The 16,790-nt window shown below is 45.4% G+C and overlaps 1 protein-coding gene across 9 annotated transcripts in view; it reads left to right on the top strand.

Annotated features, from left to right (window-relative positions):
- HSF2BP (heat shock transcription factor 2 binding protein) overlaps positions 1–16,790 on the top strand; it is a 121,093-nt gene that overhangs the window by 41,353 nt on the left and 62,950 nt on the right. The window lies entirely within an intron of this gene.

A 16,790-nucleotide genomic window follows, 5' to 3' on the forward strand; every position in this document is an offset into this window, starting at 1 on the left:
GACCAAGTTCCCTGTTTCCCGGCTGGCTGGTCAGCTGTGGGTCAGCTGCTGAGGCAGCTTGCATTGCTTCTCACAGGGGCCCCATCTTCACGCCACAGTCACTCATTGAATCCTTCCCACGTTTCCAGTCTCTGAGACTTCCCCTTCGTCTACCAGCAAGGTGAAACTCTCTCTGCTTTTATTCTTTTGTTAAAAAATTCACTTCAAGAAGGCAAAAACTCTGCTTCTTATAGATTTGTGTGTTTAGGCATACCTGGATAAACTCCTTTTGATAACTCTTGAGTCAGCGTACCTTAATTACATCTACAGAATCCCCCTTTCCAGGCAATGACATCATCAGCGTGTGGTAATTTATAGTCCCAGAGATTAGGGCAGGAAATCTTGGGGAGAGGGGCAGTGTAAGATTCTGCCACTCACACCGTTCGTTCTGAGTGTTGCCTTTGACTTCTTAGAGCATCTTTACGTTTTAATTTTTTTTTTTTTTTTTTTTAAAGAGACCGAGTCTCTACATACATTGCCCAGGCTGGCCTCAAACTCCTAGGCATTCAAGTAATCCTTCCACCTCAGCCTCCTGAGTAGCTGGGACTACAGGCATGTGCCACAATGCCCTGCTGTGGAGCACTTTTTAAAAGTAAGAGCTTCTGTCAAGTCTGTGCCAGGTGCTTCCGACATCTGTGTCATCCTGGCCGCGATGTCTCTTGGTTGTTTTTCCCATGTGAGTTTAGATTTTCCTGTTTCTTCATATGCCAAGTAATTTGGATTTATCCTGGACATTTATGTGATCACTGGTCTTGTTTAAATCCTTGGGAAATGCTGGTGTTTATATTTTCACAGGCAGTCAACCCCTTCGGGTCAGATTCCAGCCAGCCTTTTCTCTGTTTGCTTTGAGTGTGTTGTCCTGTTTTCAAAGAGTCTTTACAGTGCTATTGGAACTGCCCCTTGTGAGTGCCGCCCAGTGGCCAACAGTTAAGAGTCTTTCAGATGCTGTTTGTGATCAGATCCACACAGGCACAACTTGGGATGAGGCCAGGAATTTATAAACAACTTTGTGGGGTCACTTTTCTGAGCTGTTAACTCTCGGGTACATTTTAGTTGTCTGGGACTGCCTTTTTCAGTCCCCCACCTGCAATGCTGGGGTTTCATATACCCTGCTGTGTCTAAGTGCCTGCAACTATGCCTTCATCCTGCCCTGCAGCAGGACTTGAGAAGCTCTTAGAGCTTTCAAGTGTAAGGAAAAGATGCCTTTCTCACAGCGTTTGAGTTACCTGGGGGATGCCCCCACTGCCACCGTGCTTGGTTGCTGCCAGGAGACTCCTTTCCCACTCCTTGAGCCTCACTAGAGACCTTCTTCTGGTGCTGTCTGTGTGGCTCAGGGCTACTTCTGGGTTTGGAGCTCCCTTGAGTCCAGGCCAAGGACACTAGAGGAAAAAGTGGTAAACTCACTGCTGGTTTAGTGGTTCTTAAAATTTTCATTATCTTCCCCTATCTGCCTGCTACTGTTTACTTTTCAGAGTCCTCAAATAGCTGCTTCATGTATTCTCTTTGGAATTCATAGCTGCGTTCAGTGGAAGCGAGAATGGAGGGTGTGTTCAGGCCATCTTATCCAGAACCAAGCTTTCTAGTCCATTTCAATATTTTGTACTAACAAATATATTTACATAAATAATACATATATACATATATGCAATTTTTTTTTTTTAAAGACAGAGTCTTGCTTTGTAACCCAGGCTAGAGCATAGTGGTGTGAACATGGCTGACTGCAGCCTTGACCTCTTAGGCTTAAGTTATCCTGCCAGCTCAGCCTCCTGAGTAGCTGGGACCATTGGTGCACGCCACTATGCCTGGCTAATTGTTAAATTAAAAAAAAATTTTTTTTTTTTTGAAATGGAGTCTCGCTCTGTCGCCTAGGCTGGAGTGTAGTGGCACGATCTCGGCTCACTGCAGGCTCTGCCTTCCGGGTTCACGCTGTTCTCCTGCCTCAGCCTCCCGAGTAGCTGGGACTACAGGCGTCCACCACCACACCCGGCTAATTTTTTATTTTTATTTTTTTAGTAGAGATGGGGTTTCACTGTGTTAGGCAGGATGATCTTGATCTCCTGACCTTGTGATCCACCTGCCTTGGCCTCCCAAAGTGCTGGGATTACAGGGTGAGCCACCGCGCCTGGCCAAATTAAAAAAAATTTTTTTGTAGAGACTAGGTCTCTCCATGTGGCCCAGGCTGGCATGGAGGGTTTTGTTTGGGGGTATAATTTTACCAATTGCTTGTGGATCTAGTTCATTCCTTTTAAGTACCTTGCATCAAAGGAGATGTAATATTTGGATTATCCTTCCCTGACTTTAAGGTTTTACTTGACAAATATAATGCTGTAGTGAACATCCTTGATAAAGTATTTGCTAACCTGTCTCAGAGTTCCTCTAGGAGTTTTCCCAGAAGAAAGATTTGAGAAGTAGGACATGGACATTTTCAGTTTGATAAGATACTGCCAAACTGGTCACCATAGTGTACATTTCTACCTGCACCATGTCACTATTCATGTTTCCCACGTCCTTGTCAGCACTTCGCTATTTATTATATTCCTCTAAAGAAAAAAGAAAAAAAAAATATATATATATGGAAAGAGGGAGAGGTGCGGGGGGAAGAAGGTGAGAGACCGGGTCTTGCTGTGTCACCCAGGCTGGAGTGCAGTGGTGCAATCATGGCTCACTGCAGCCCCAACCTCTGGGGCTCAAGTGATCCTCCCATCTGAGCCTCCTGAATAACTGGGGTCCCGGCTACTTGGCATGCCACCACGCCCAGCTAATTTTTTTTTTTTTGAGACGTAGTCTCACTTTGTCATCCAGGCTGGAATCCAATGGCACGATCTCACTCACTGCAAGCTCCGCCTCCTGGGTTCCCACCATTCTCCTGCCTCAGCCTCCCGAGTAGCTGGGACTACAGGCGCCCACCACCATGCCTGGCTAATTTTTTGTATTTTTAGTAGAGATGGGGTTTCATCATGTTAGCCGGGATGGTCTTGGTCTCCCGACCTTGTGATCCGCCTGCCTCGGCCTCCCAAAGTGCTGGGATTACAGGCGTGAACCACCGTGCCTGGACTTTTTTTTGTATTTTTTGTAGAGACAGGGTCTCATCTTGTTGCCCAGGCTGGTCTCAAACTCCTAAGCTCAAGTGATCCACCTACCTCGGCCTCCCAGAGTGCTGGGATTACGGCGTGAGCCACTGCACCTGGCCTTAAAGAGTATTTTTATCATCCGCCTATCATCTGTGTGTCTTTGTCCTTCTCTCCCTTCCTTCAGATTTAGATTGCCAGTGAGGTTGAGACTCTTCACATGTTTGTACCATTCCAGTTTTTCCTTTGAGTCGCCTGTCTGTGTCTTGTGCCCACTTTCCTGTTGGGCTGCATTTTTCTTAGTGATGTGCTGTAGTTGTGTGTTCTGGATACTAATCCATTGCCTCTTTTGTTTCTGTGGTCTGTACAAGGTTCATATTTATGGGCCAGCTAAAGTCCCCCCTTCAACTTCCAAGGTGAAGCTGTGTGTGAGGGCTGGGTCACTTCTAGCCTCTCTGGTTCCAGTCCCTAGGGCTTTGTGCCTTTGGGTCCTGCTGAGCTCTTGTTGATTTCAGTGGGAAATGGGGAGAATTGCCTTCTGAGCCATTCACTGACTTTCTTGGCAGTCTTCCATTTGGCCACTGAGCAAAGCCGCGTGTTTAGCCTCTATCCTGACTCGGGATCTCAGCATGCACCAGCCTGAGAGAGGCCTTCCCGCTGGGATCTTTGGCTGCCTTCCAACATGCTCATGGCTTGTTCCCTCTCACTCTCATCTCCAAGGCACTGTTCTCTCCTCTTTTCACCTCCCCCACTTCACTAACGCCCACCCTTGAGTCCTCTGGAGCCCCAGGACCTCCTTTCTCCTGCTATAAATCAGCCTCTTTTCTTCCTGGCTGCCCCCTGCCTTCGGTATAGCGTCTCGCTCTCTGGAGAACTGTACTTTCACTGCCACTTTTGTGATCGAAGGTTACTAATTTTCAGCAGTTAGTACCTTAGACCCAGAGATAGGGGTTATTTTTTTCCTAGTTGCTCATTTAAAAAAAAAATTTTAATTTTAATTTTAAATTCACGGGGTACATGTGCAGGTTTGTTACAAGAGTATATCGCATGATGCTGAGGTTTGGGCTTCTATTGAATCTGTCACTCAGATAGTAAACATAGTACCCAACAGGAGGTTTTTCAGTCCTTGTTCCTCTCCCTCCCTCTCTCCTTTTGGAGTCTTCAATGTCTCTTGTTCCCATCTTTATGTCCATGTATACCAAGGGTTTAGCTCCCACTTACAAGTGAGAACATGCAATATTTGGTTTTCTACTTCTGGATTAATTCATTTAGAATAAATGTTGCTGCAAAGGACATGGTGGTGTTCTTTTTTTTTCTGCCTGTGTAGTATTCCATGACTTATATGTACCAGATTTTCTTTATCCAATCCACTATTGATGGACACCTCAGTTGATTCTATGCCTTTGCTATTTTTGTTTTGTTTAGTTTTGTTTTTGAGACAGGGTCTGGGTGTTCCATCCACACTGGAATGCAGTGGTGCTGTCTTATCTCACTGCAGTCTGAAACTCCTGGGCTCAAGCAGTCCTTCTGCCTCAGCCTCCCAAGTACCTGGGTACCTGGGATTACAGGCATGTGACATAACACCTGGATAATTTAAATTTTTTTTTTTTGGTAGTGATAGCGGTCTCACTTTCTTGCCCAGGCTAGTCTTGAACTCCTGGACTCAAGTGATCCTTTCACCCCAGCCTCCCAAAGTGCTGGGGTTTCAGGCATGAATCACCACTTATCTTTGCTATTGTGAGCAGTGTTGTGATAAACGTATAAGGGCAGGTGTCTTTTTGGTGGAACAATTTTATTTTCCTTTGGCTATTTACCAAGTAACGGGATTGCTGGGTTGAATGCTAGGTCTATTTTTAGTTCTTTGAGAAATCTCCAAACTGCTTTCCATAGGTGCTGAATTAATTTACATTCCCACCAACAGTGTATAAGAGTTCCTTTTTTTCCATAGTTTTGCCAACATGTTGTTTTTTGACTTTCTAATAAGAGCCATTCTGATTGTTGTGAGATGGTATCTCATTGTGGTTTTGATTTGCATTTCCCTGATGACTAGTGATTTTGGGCATTTGTTCTTTTTTTGTTGGCTGCTTATATGTCTTCTTTTAAGAAGTGTCTGTTCTTGCTCTTTGCCCGCTTTTTAATGAGGTTATGTGTTTTTTTCTTGTTGATTTGTTTAACTTAACTTCCCTATAGATTCTGGGTATTAGACTTTTGTTGGATCCATAGTTTGTGAATATTTTCTCCCATTCTGTAGGTTGTCTGTTTACTCTGTTGATAGTTTCTTTTGCTATGGAGAAGTTCTTTAGTTTAATTAGGTCCCAACTGTTAATTTTTGGTTTTTGTTGCAATTGCTTTTGAGGACTTAGTCAAATTCTTTGCCTAGCCCGATGTCCAGAAGACTATTTCCTAGATTTTGTTCTAGGACTTTTATAGTTTGAGGTCTTACATTTAAGTTCTTAATCCATCTTGAGTTAATTTTTATCTGTGGTTAGAGGTAGGGGTCCAGTTTCATTTGTATGCATATGGTTAGCCATTTTTCCCAGCACCATTTATTGAACAGGGAGTCCTTTCCTCATTGCTTATTTTTGTCAATTTTGTCAAAGATCAATTGGCTGTAGGTGTGCAGCTTTAATTTCTGGGTTCTGTATTCTGTTTCATTGGTCTATGTGTTTATTTTTTTTATTTTATTTTATTTTTTTGAGACGGAGTCTCGCTGTGTCTCCCAGGCTGGAGGGCAGTGGCGTGATCTCAGCTCACTGCAAGCTCCGCCTCCCGGGTTCACGCCATTCTCCCGCCTCAGCCTCCCAAGTAGCTGAGACTACAGGCGCCCGCCACTACGCCTGGCTAGTTTTTTGTATTTTTAGTAGAGACGGGGTTTCACCATGTTAGCCAGGATAGTCTCGATCTCCTGACCTCGTGATCCACCCGCCTCGGCCTCCCAAAGTGCTGGGATTACAGGCTTGAGCCACCGCGCCCGGCCTATGTGTTTATTTTTGTACCAATGTCATGCTGTTTTAGTTAGTGTAGCCTGGTAGTATAGTTTGAAGATGGGCAATGTGATGGCTCTGGCTTTGTTCTTTTTTCTTAGGGTTGCTTTGGCTATTTGGGCTCTTTTTTGGTTCTATAAGAATTTTAGAAGAGTTTATTCTAATTCTATGAAAAATGTTGGCAATTGAATAGCAATAGCATTGAATCTGTAGATTGCTTTGGGCAGTATGGACATTTTCATGATATTCATTCTTCCAGTCTATGAACATGGAATGTTTTTCCAGTTGTGCCATCTATGATACTTCTTTCAGCAGTGTTTCGTAGTTCTTCTTGAAGAGCTCTTTCACCTCCTTGGTTAGATGTATTCCTAGGTTATTTTTTTGTGTGTGGCTGTTGTAAATAGGATTGTGTTCTTGAGGACTGGCTCTCAGCTTGAACCTTTTTTTTTTTTTGAGACAGGATCTCACTCTTTTACCCAGGCTATGGTGCAGTAGCATGACCACGACTCCCTGCAGCCTCGACCTCCTGATCTCAAGCGATTCTCCTGCCTGAGCATCCTGAGTAGCTGGGACTACAGGTGTGTGCCATCACACCTGACTAATTTCTGTATTTTTTTGTAGAGACAGGGTTTCGCCATGTTGCGCAGGGTGGTCTCGAACTCCTGAGCTCAAGTGATCTGCCTTCCTTGGCTCTTCCAAAAGTGCTGGGACTACGAGTGCGAGCCACCACACCTGGCCTTCAGTTCTGTGTTGAATAGGTGCGGTAAGAGTGGATATCTCTGTCTTATTCCAGTTCTTAGGGGAAGTGTTTCTTCTAGCTGCCCATTTTTATTTTTAATGAAATGTCCCAGAATGCTCTTTAAAAGGCTCTTTCTCTTCCAATCTCATACAAAAATTTTTCCTCCTTGAAAATTCAAGCAACCAGTTGGCTCTCTTCACATCCAGCCTTTCTCATCACTGCACTTTTCTGACCACCCAGGCATTTCCCTTGTTCACTGACTACTGGCTTGTTGGTGTCCCCCTCCCCATTTCCCGCTATCTTGAATGACTTGAACATGTTTAGGAGTGATTCATTCAACAATCTAATTTCAAGGTCACATGCCTTTCTCAGCTGCCAAGATTTGCTGTGCCCTTCACTGTGGCAATAGTCTGCCTTGGGCCAGACCCTGCACATGGTCATCACGTGGACTGTCTGGTAAACACTGCTCTAGCACTCAGGCAGTACCTCCTCTCCTCCCTGCCTCCTTTTCCTACCATTGTTCCCTCTAAACTGCAAGACCTCCTGCTCCTCCTCCTTCCTCCTGCTGACACCATTGCCTCCATGGCCTCCCCTCCCACTAGCTCACCCAGCCCCAGTGTCCATTACATTTCCTGATGCTTTCAACCTTGGACCAGCCCAGCCATCCTCCTTCTCTGTTCCTACAGCTGGGGCTGCTTAGTGAGGTTTGGGAAGAAGCTTTCCTGTGTGCATGGACTCTTGTCATTTCTCCTGGTTTCCAGCACCTTGGGATCCTCCTCTATGTCCTTACTTATCTCCCACTCATTTCCATAGTGGTGGAGGCAGACCTCGGGTGTGACCCTCACGGCCTCCCTGCTCTGCTCTTCCTCTGCAGGTGGGTGTCCCAGCAGGCGGCTTTACTTCCTGCTGTACGGAGTCAAGGGTATGAGTGTGGCCACCTCAGCTTGGCCCTCCCTTGTTTATTCCACTCACCTTTGCTTTTTCCTTTTACATGTTAGAGGCACATATGGCCTGGATGTGTGTGTGTATGGTGTGGGTGTGGATGTGTGTATGTGGGGGGGGTTGGGGGGTTGGGATGTATTTTGTGTGTGTGGTGTATGTGTATGTGGGTGTTTTTTGGGGTGTCTGGTGTGTATGGTGTGTATGTGTTTGGGGCATGTTTATGGTGTGAGTGTGAGGGAATGTGTGTGGTGTGTGTGTGTGTATATGGTGGGGGAGGTGGGTGTCATGTGATGTGTGTGACTGTGGTGTGTCTGTATATGTGGGACTATGGGGGATTGGGATGTGTGTATTTTGTGTGTGGGGGGAGATGTGGGTGTGGTGTGCTTGGTGTGTGTGGCTGTATGAGGGGGATGTGTGTGTGTGGTATGTGTATGTTGGGGGATGTTTGTGATATGTATATGTGGAGGGTATAGGGTATGTGTGTGTGTGGAAGGTGTGTGGGGGGATGTGTGTGGTGTGTGTGGTGTGTGTGTGGGTGTGGTGTGTGGGGGTGTGTGGGCTGCATATGTGGGGGTGTGTGTATGTGTGTTGGAGTGTGTGTGTGGTGTGTGTGTTAGGTGGGTGATGTGTGTTTGTGGGCTCTGTCAGTCAAGGCTGGAGCAGTTGGTGCAGTCAGCTGGTGTGTTGTGTATGGTGTGTGGGGTGTGGTGTGTGTGTGATCTGTGGTGTGTGATGTGTGGTGTGTGTGTGGTGTGTGATGTGGGTGTGTGGTGTGTGGTGTGGGTGTGTGGGCTCTGTCAGGCAAGGCTGGGGCAGTTAGTGCAGTCAGCTGGTGTGTGTGTGGTGTATGTGGTCTGTGGTATGTGGTGTGTGTGTGTGTGGTGTGTGTGATGTGTGTGTGGTGTCTGGTGTGTGTGTGGTGTGTGATGTGTAGTGTGTGGTGTATGGTGTGTGGTGTGTGTGGCGTGTGTGTGATATGTGTGGTGTGATGTGTGTGGTGTGCGATGTGTGTATGGTGTGTGGTGTGTGTGCAGTGTGTGTGGTGTGCACAGTGTGCAAGTGGTCTGCGTATGGTGTGTGTGTGGTGTGAGAGATGTGCGTGTGGTGTGTGTGTGCAGTGTGTGGTGTGTGTGGTGTGTGTATGGTGTGGGGTGTGGTATGTGTGTGGTGCAGTGTGTGGTGTGTGTGTGGTGTATGATTGTGTGTGTGTGGTGTATGATGTGTGTGTTGTGTGTGTGTGGTATGTGTGGTGTGTTTATGGTGGTCTGTGTGGTGTGTGGTGTATGATTGTGTGTGGTATGGTGTGTGTGTGGTGTGTACGTATGGTGCACGTGGTGTGTGTGTGGTGGGTGTGTTGTGTGTGTGGTGTGTGATGTGAGTGGTGTGTGGTGTGACCGGTGTGTGACTGGTGTGTGTGGCGTGGTGTGTGTGATGTGTGCGACAGGTGTGTGTAACGTGTGTGTGGCGTGGCGTGTGTGATGTGTGTGACGGGTGTGTGTGACTGGTGTGTGTGGTGTGGTGTGGAGTGTGTGCTGTGGGGTGTGTGTGTGTAATCTTCCTGCCTCTGTATTGAGCCTTCCTCTGGGATGTGCCCTGTTGCCTGTCACCTCTTGCTCCAGTATTTCTAGCACTCCTGCTCCACTGGCTCCTGTTTAGCCTTTTGTCTCCCAGGCCATGGCTGCCCTTTCAAACGACTAGCCACCCTGGGTTTATCATGACATGTTGCATTTTCCCAGAATGCAGAGCTGGCTCATGGTGTATTCCTTCTGCTTCCACCTGAAATCCCTGTGGGCCCTGTAGGTCAGTGGTGGATCAGACTCGATTCTGCCATTGGGCCACATGTCCATCTCTTTTGTGGCAAACACTCATAGGGTTGTACATGGGACATTGTTGCGACTCGGCCTCTGTGAGTTCTTTCAGTGGCATAGCCTCCCCAGCCATATGGTTTCAGGCTGTTGCTAGTTTATCTACCTTTTTAATGAAGACCCTGTTTGTTACTCTCCAAATCTAGGAACTTCCAGCATATGGTGGCCAGACACACCAGCTGACCTTGGAGACCCCTCAAGGTGGTTGGTGCTGCTAGCAGGCTGGCTGGATTCTGTTTACTGTAGTGGTTGTAGCTTTTCAATCTTGACAGCCATACCTCACGGGTAATTTTCCCCATTCCCGTCAACCTCTCAGGTGTCTGCTGGAAATGGCCACTTGACAGAACTGTGTGCAGGGCGAGCTGTGTCAGCCAAGGCTGGGGCAGTTCAGTGCAGTCCGCTGGTGGCATGCCCCCGGCAGGGCCCTGTCTGTGTCTTCTCTGTGTATTTCTCCTTAGTCACTCAGCCATGGGATGACACATGTCAGGAGCGTCCCGCATCGTCACTGCCTCAGTCCGTTTCCTTCCCCTCTGGCCACTGGTCACCCAGGCTTGTGCTCCCAGGGCCTGGTGTGGGCAGGATTTGTGCTGTGCCTGGACCTTGGATTGCAGGGGACCCTGAGTGCTGTCCTGGCACTGAGCTGCATGTGGAGGGCCCAAAGTCTCCTTTCTGTGGCTGTTTCTCCACTGCTGCCACGTGACACTGGCGTTTCCATTCGCCTTGACACTTGGTAACACTTAGGCAACTGCAATTATTATTATTTTTTATATTAGATTTGTGGATTTCTCCAGCCTTTAAAGTTTCCCTCCCTTTTTTTGTACTTCCTTATGGAGGCCAGGTTATTTTTTTTCCTCACTGCCCATGCTGCCTATGATTTTACCAGTCCTTGTTGCGTAGGCCATGAAAGGCCTTTTCACATCTTTGCTAGTGGCTCCTCAGGTCGGACCTGCTGGAGGTGTTATTGAAGGGGATGGCGGAAGGCCCAGAGTTTAAGGTGGTTCTTCACCTGGAGTGAGGAGAGAGGCCTCCAGGGCGGGAGCTACCCACATTCCTAAATGGTCACTTGGTTCTCAGGATGACGCTCTCCCTGGATTTGCAGTTGGGGTGCAGTGTCTATGACGAGACCACTTCTACTTTTACCAAGCCGAGGTAACTGACATAGTGGATTTCACTGTCAGGGGCCGGGGAGTATTTGGCCTGTGTGGGACAACAGTGGCTCAGCAAGGTTGTCTCATCCAGGCACAGGGTGGAGGGTTACAGAAATGCCTCTTGGAGTTTGGGCTCTATACGGTTCCTGTTTCTTGAAGTTACTATTGGTTTATCCTCGCCCAGCATCTTCCCCAGGTGTCACCAGTAGGATGTCTGATCAGTGTGAGGATGGCTTGTGAGAAGTTTCTGGGTTCTTTGTGCAGTTGACTTCAGAAGCAGCTGTGAGCTGTGTAGGAAAAGCAGCTCACCTCTGTGGGCAAATCAGGGTGATGGTATTGTCCCACCTCTCTGTGGAGTAGATGTGTGGCTGCATCTGCAGGGCGGAGCCACCCACACGCTCCTGTTTTCCAAAGAATTCGTCTGGAATAGTCACAGCGCAGATTGTATTTTTCAAAGATGCTTCCAGAAGTGTTTCCACAAAATGTCTTAAGACAACAGCAGCCTTTTAGAACTAAGTGTGGAGAGGAAGCTGTAAAGCTTGTACCACACTTTGTTCACTGGTTGCTTTGTCTGTCTGTCTCCCATTTCCTGTAAACTTCTGGAGAGCGTCGAGTCCAGGACAGAGAAAACGCTCAGTAAATGTTACATGATGAGTGAGAGCAAATCACCACTTTCTGGGTGTGGTTCTCCCTTGTTTGTTATTAAAAGTTCTACAGAATGTTACTGTGCATTTTGGTGGCCCAGTCCCTTTTTCACATATGTATTGGCTGAAAAGAAATCTTCAAACATGATGGAGTTTCTAAACAGTTTCCAGTCAAAGCTTTAGTAATTCTAGATAGGAAAGTTATCATCAGGAATCTTGTAAGATAATTTTAAGACACTGCATTACCGTTAATTGTTCTGATGAAGGAAGTATGTTTTCAAGACAAACTCTATCTAGATAATGTTCAAATTCCTAAGTTTAGAGTCCTCATCATTTCCAGATATTAACAAAAGTCAATATCTGGAAGTCATATGGGGCCTGTGAACTAATGTGTATTATTTCCAGGTGGTACAGCTTTCAGCTGCAGTGTGCTTACCCGTCACTGAATTGGTCTCTGTTGAGTTATAAATTGGTAGATGGTACTGTGAACATCAGCTCTTCTGAAAGGCATTTTTGGGTTTTACCCTTTCTAGTTTGGTCATTCTGTGTACGTTAAAAAAAACTCGTATAACTAAGTCATTTGCTTATTTGGCCTTTTCAATAAGGAAAAGGCAAATAACCAAATACACAAATAGGCAAAAGAGAAAATCAGGCAATTTACAGAATAAAACACGCAGCAGCTTCATAAACACGAGAAAGATTCTTGCTCTCCATAGTAATCAGGGGAAAGCAAATTATAACCCATAAGATGCCTTTTCAGTGCCTCTCATTGAAAAAAATCACAGTCTGATGATTACAAGCTTCCGACTGGACGTGAAGCTACAGTGAAGCTTACACCTGTCCATGTGCTGCTGGAGGGTATGTGGAGCCAGCTGGCCTGCGTCTGTGGAGGCTATGTCTGCACATGCCGAGGACAGAGTCCCCGTCTGCATGTGTACTTCAGAGAACGTTTTCCATAGGACACCGGGATGCTTGTACAGAAAATGTTATAGCAGTGGTGTTTATAATAGCACAAACTAGGAAGTTACCTAAATGTCCAGAAGCTGGAGAATAGATAAATAAATTGTGATTAGTTAAAAAGTTGGCATATATCAGTGGAAATAGGTTGGAGCTATAGAAATCAACATAAACGGATCTCGCCATGGTGTGGAAGGTTGCCTGCAGTATGCTCCTGTTGATGCAGACATACAAAGAAAAATGATTCTGCACCTAAAGTATTAGCACTGCATGGCTAGTTTAAATATCAGACGTAGCTGTGGTTACACCTCCCTGAAGCACATCTTTGGGTAGCGTTCACAAAGGGAATTCAACTCTGGTTACAGGGTTTCTTTCTTAACCAGGGGGGTGAGTATTGTATTATTCTTTATCTCCTTTTGTGTGTCTTCATTGTAACATAATATATACGAATTAACATACAGACATTTGAGGATGACATGGTAGAGACCACAGGTTTTTAGGTTCTAACTTACTGAGGAAAGAGTCACAGAATCTAAGTCTGTTAGGTCATTAGTTACTGTATTCGGTCTAATGAAAGATTGGTAGGCCTCTTAAGTGTCTGTCAAGAATAATTTGGTCTAAAAATGTAGTATTGCTGTGCCAGTTGCTTTCTCAAATTACATGCAGTCTTTTGTAGGAATTTTATTACTTATTGTACTGTAGAATTACTTTATGGTGCTAATTTGGCTCTCTTAGGTTTTGGTCAGTTTAGCATGACTGACTGGCTTGTTTCTGGGCAGTGAACTTCACAGATACTACTTTTTCTTGCTTATTTTTATTGCTAGTTTGTTTTGAAGTACTGGGTGTGTTTATTCTGTTACTCGTAGGTTACAAGTTATATTTTCTTTCAAGATGAAGAATAAGGTGGTCAAGTTGTCACTTTTACCTTTAGTGACTCAGTTGTGTTGGCCTATGGAGGAGTGCTGTCTTGCTTTTCACACTTTGAGCTTGTTCAGCCCTGAGACCTTGTGTATTTAGGTAAAGAGAATTTGCTTTTTATTGAAGATGAGTTACTCGTGTTGCTTATGTAGCATTTCGAGTTCACCGGTACTTTTATTTTAGCCATCTTTTCAGTTCTTTTAAATGTCAGATGGATCTGAGATGATCGAGACTGCAGAGACTGGGAAGTTGCTCTTTTGGAGCCCATTAGCCCCATTTATAACAGGCTTTCTGCTGAGGTTTGTGGTAGGAAGCAGAATTTGCCTACTTTTTTTTTTTGTCATTGGAAGGAAAAGCCTAACTCTTAGTACACTAGTTTGAGAAGTAACATTTTCTTTCTTTCTTTCTTTCTTTCTTTTTTTTTTTTTGAGACTGAGTCTCACTTTGTTGCCCAGGCTGGAGTGCAGTGGTGCCATCTTGGCTCACTGCAACCTCTGCCTCCCGAGTTCAAGTGATTCTCCTGCCTCAGCCTCCTATAGCTGGGACTACAGGAATGTGCCACCATGCCCAGCTAATTTTTGTGCTTTTAGTAGAGATGAGGTTTCACCATGTTGGCCAGGCTGGTCTCGAACTCCTGACCTCAAGTGATCTGCCCGCCTCAGCCTCCCAAAGTGCTGGGATTACAGACCTGAGCCACTGCACGTGGCCAAGAAATGACATTTAATATTTCAATACTAGAAGAGTAAAATGAATGGGCAGTCTCTTTAGACTTGATAATTGGAAACTCGATACACTATTTACAGATATTTTTGGTTGGAATAGAAATATTATATTAGACAAAACACTTGCATAAGAAACAGAATCTTTTGGGTTTATTTTTTTTGCTAACTCTTGTGTGACCTAGTGTGACCCAGAAGTCTTTGGTCTTCTGTGAGATGTATCTTGGCAGTGACGTGAGATCTCAGTGACGTGAGATCTCAGGTGGCGACATGGTTGTTGTAAGTATGTGTTTCGTTTTAGCTTCTTAAGGATAACTGATTTTGACCAAATATAAAAATGTAAAGACCTCTGCCAACTTGGGGGTTGTTTTTGCCACCTTAAATCTAAATGGCAGTCAGCAAAGAATTTCAACTGGCCATCTTTTCAGAAGGTTGCCCTACATTACAGTTATTACCAGATGCTAGCTTTGCTTTTTAAGACATACAAAAGATTGGTTTATCTTATTTTCATGCTGTAAGGCAGAGGTCAGCAGACTTTTTCCATAAAGTGTCAGACAGAAAATATTTTAGGCTCTTGGGGTCATATGATATCTGTTGCAGTGACTCAGTTCTGCTGTTACTGCCTGTGTGAAAGCAGCCATGGGCAATATATTTAATTCTAAGGAATTCCACCTCTCTGGGTTTGTGATCTGAAGCAGGAAGTTTTCTCTTCTTGGAACACTGGATTCGACACCTCACTAAATTCTAGTTAAGGTCCTAAATTTTCCTCATGAACACTACATTTGAGTAGCCCTTACTACCTCATTAAACAGGTTACTAGTGAGTAGCTTTTGAATGCGTGTAAAAATTGTCAGTGAAACTTGGAAGAACTTGCAGTGTGGCTTATTTTGTAGCCCGCTGGGATGCTGAGGACCTTGTTTTGAGAACTGAGCACCCTGCTCTGGAGGGTGCTTGCATAGCTCTGTCTTTTCTGGCTCCATAGCATTGCCAGGGACTTTGAAAGTGCCCATGGTCAGCCAGGGACGGTGGCTCACACCTGTAATCCCAGTACTTTGGGAAGCCAAGGCAGGCGTGTCACCTGAGGTCAGGAGTTTGAGACCAGCCTGGCCAACATGGTGAAACCCTGTCTCTACTAAAAAAAAAAAGTACAGAAATTAGCCGGGTGTGGTGGCACAGGCCTGTAGTCCCAGCTACTCATGAGGCTGAGGCAGGAGAATTGCTGGAACCCGGGAGGCAGAGGTTGCAGGGAGCCAAGATTGCACCACTGCACTCCAGCCTGTCTGTCTCACTTGGCCACAGAGCGAGACCCTGTCTCAAAAAAAACAGCAACAGAAAAAGAAAGTGCCTATGGTCACATGGGAGAGAAGGAAGACCTTGGCTTTTATATATTTTGATCTTAATCACTGGCAGTTGATTCACTTTTCAGTAAAAAATTTGAGTCCTTATTGCATCCAGTCTTACTATACTAGTTTATGAGATGATAAAGACAAGGCCGGGAGCTTGCTTTTGACAAAATTTAGTGGGGAAACCAGAGATTTTAATAGAAAACTATAATAGAAATTTTCCATGGCACGCATGTGTTACATGTACCATAGTATGTTTAGTTAGTCCCTTAACAATGAACTTGGTCAGTGTTATGATTTTTTCCTTTTGCCTTAGGCTCCAGTATGTCTTGGCATGGCACTGTTAACCAGTTCCATCTTTATTTAAAAATTTGGACTGGGCACAGTAGCTTGTGCCTGTAATCCCAACACTTTGGGAGGCTGACGTGGGAAAATTGCCTGAGGCCAAGAATTCAAGACCAGCGTTGGCAAGATGGCAAGACCTCATCTCTACAAAAAATTGAAAAATTAGCTGGGTATGGTGGCACGTGCCTGTAGTCTCAGCTACTCAGGAGGCTGAGGCAGGAGGATTGCTTGAGCCTAGGAATTCTAGGTGGCAGTGAACAATGACTGTGCCACTGCACTCCAGCCTGGGTGACAAAGTGAGACCCTAGCTGTAGGAAAAAAAAGTAAAACATTAAAGTTTTGCTTATTAGGGCATTTTTTATATATTTTTTAAAATATTGAATTACAGTGTTAAAAAATATGGGCTACTGGGCATTTTGATACTCCCTTAAATTTACACCCAAAGCAAGTGGCTTACTCTCCTCATCCTAGCCGGCAGTGCTAGTTCAGTGTTTATTTGATAGCATGTGTAGTGGAGGTGGCAGAAGGTAGGTTGTCGGGGCTCTGGACTCTGTTATCTTTTCCTGAAGAGAATTATGTGTGTTCTAGCTGGTCGTCAGCTTTGCCTGACTCATACCTGAGCTCTGGCTCCCTGGACATGGTCTGAAGCAGAGCTGTGCCTCATTCCTCTGCCTTACACTTGTGTCATTTAGAGGTCGGAACCTTAGAGGGTTTTCGTGCACCTTTAGTGCTCACTTGTTCTGAAACCCTCCTTTCTAGGTATCTTCTTCCCTTTCTTTCCACCCTGGTAACCCTGGACTCTGGTTTTACTTCTGAAACTGGGCATTCCCAGGTTTCTGATTGAGGGCTGGCTGCCTGGTGCTGTGTAGCCCTGCCTAAACCTCAATATATTTGCCCTCTTTATCTAAAAAAAATTCTTTTTTTTTTTTTTTGGGACAGGATACTGCTCTGTCACGCAGGCCGGAGTGCAGTGGCTGGCACCATCACAACCCTGCAGCCCTTGACGGCCCCGGGCTCAAGTGATTCTCTTGCCTCAGCCTTTCGGGTAGCTGAGACTATAGGCATGTGCCACCATGCCT

This window comes from Macaca mulatta, chromosome 3, assembly GCF_049350105.2.
Source record: "Macaca mulatta isolate MMU2019108-1 chromosome 3, T2T-MMU8v2.0, whole genome shotgun sequence".
Taxonomy (NCBI): Eukaryota; Metazoa; Chordata; class Mammalia; order Primates; family Cercopithecidae; genus Macaca; species Macaca mulatta.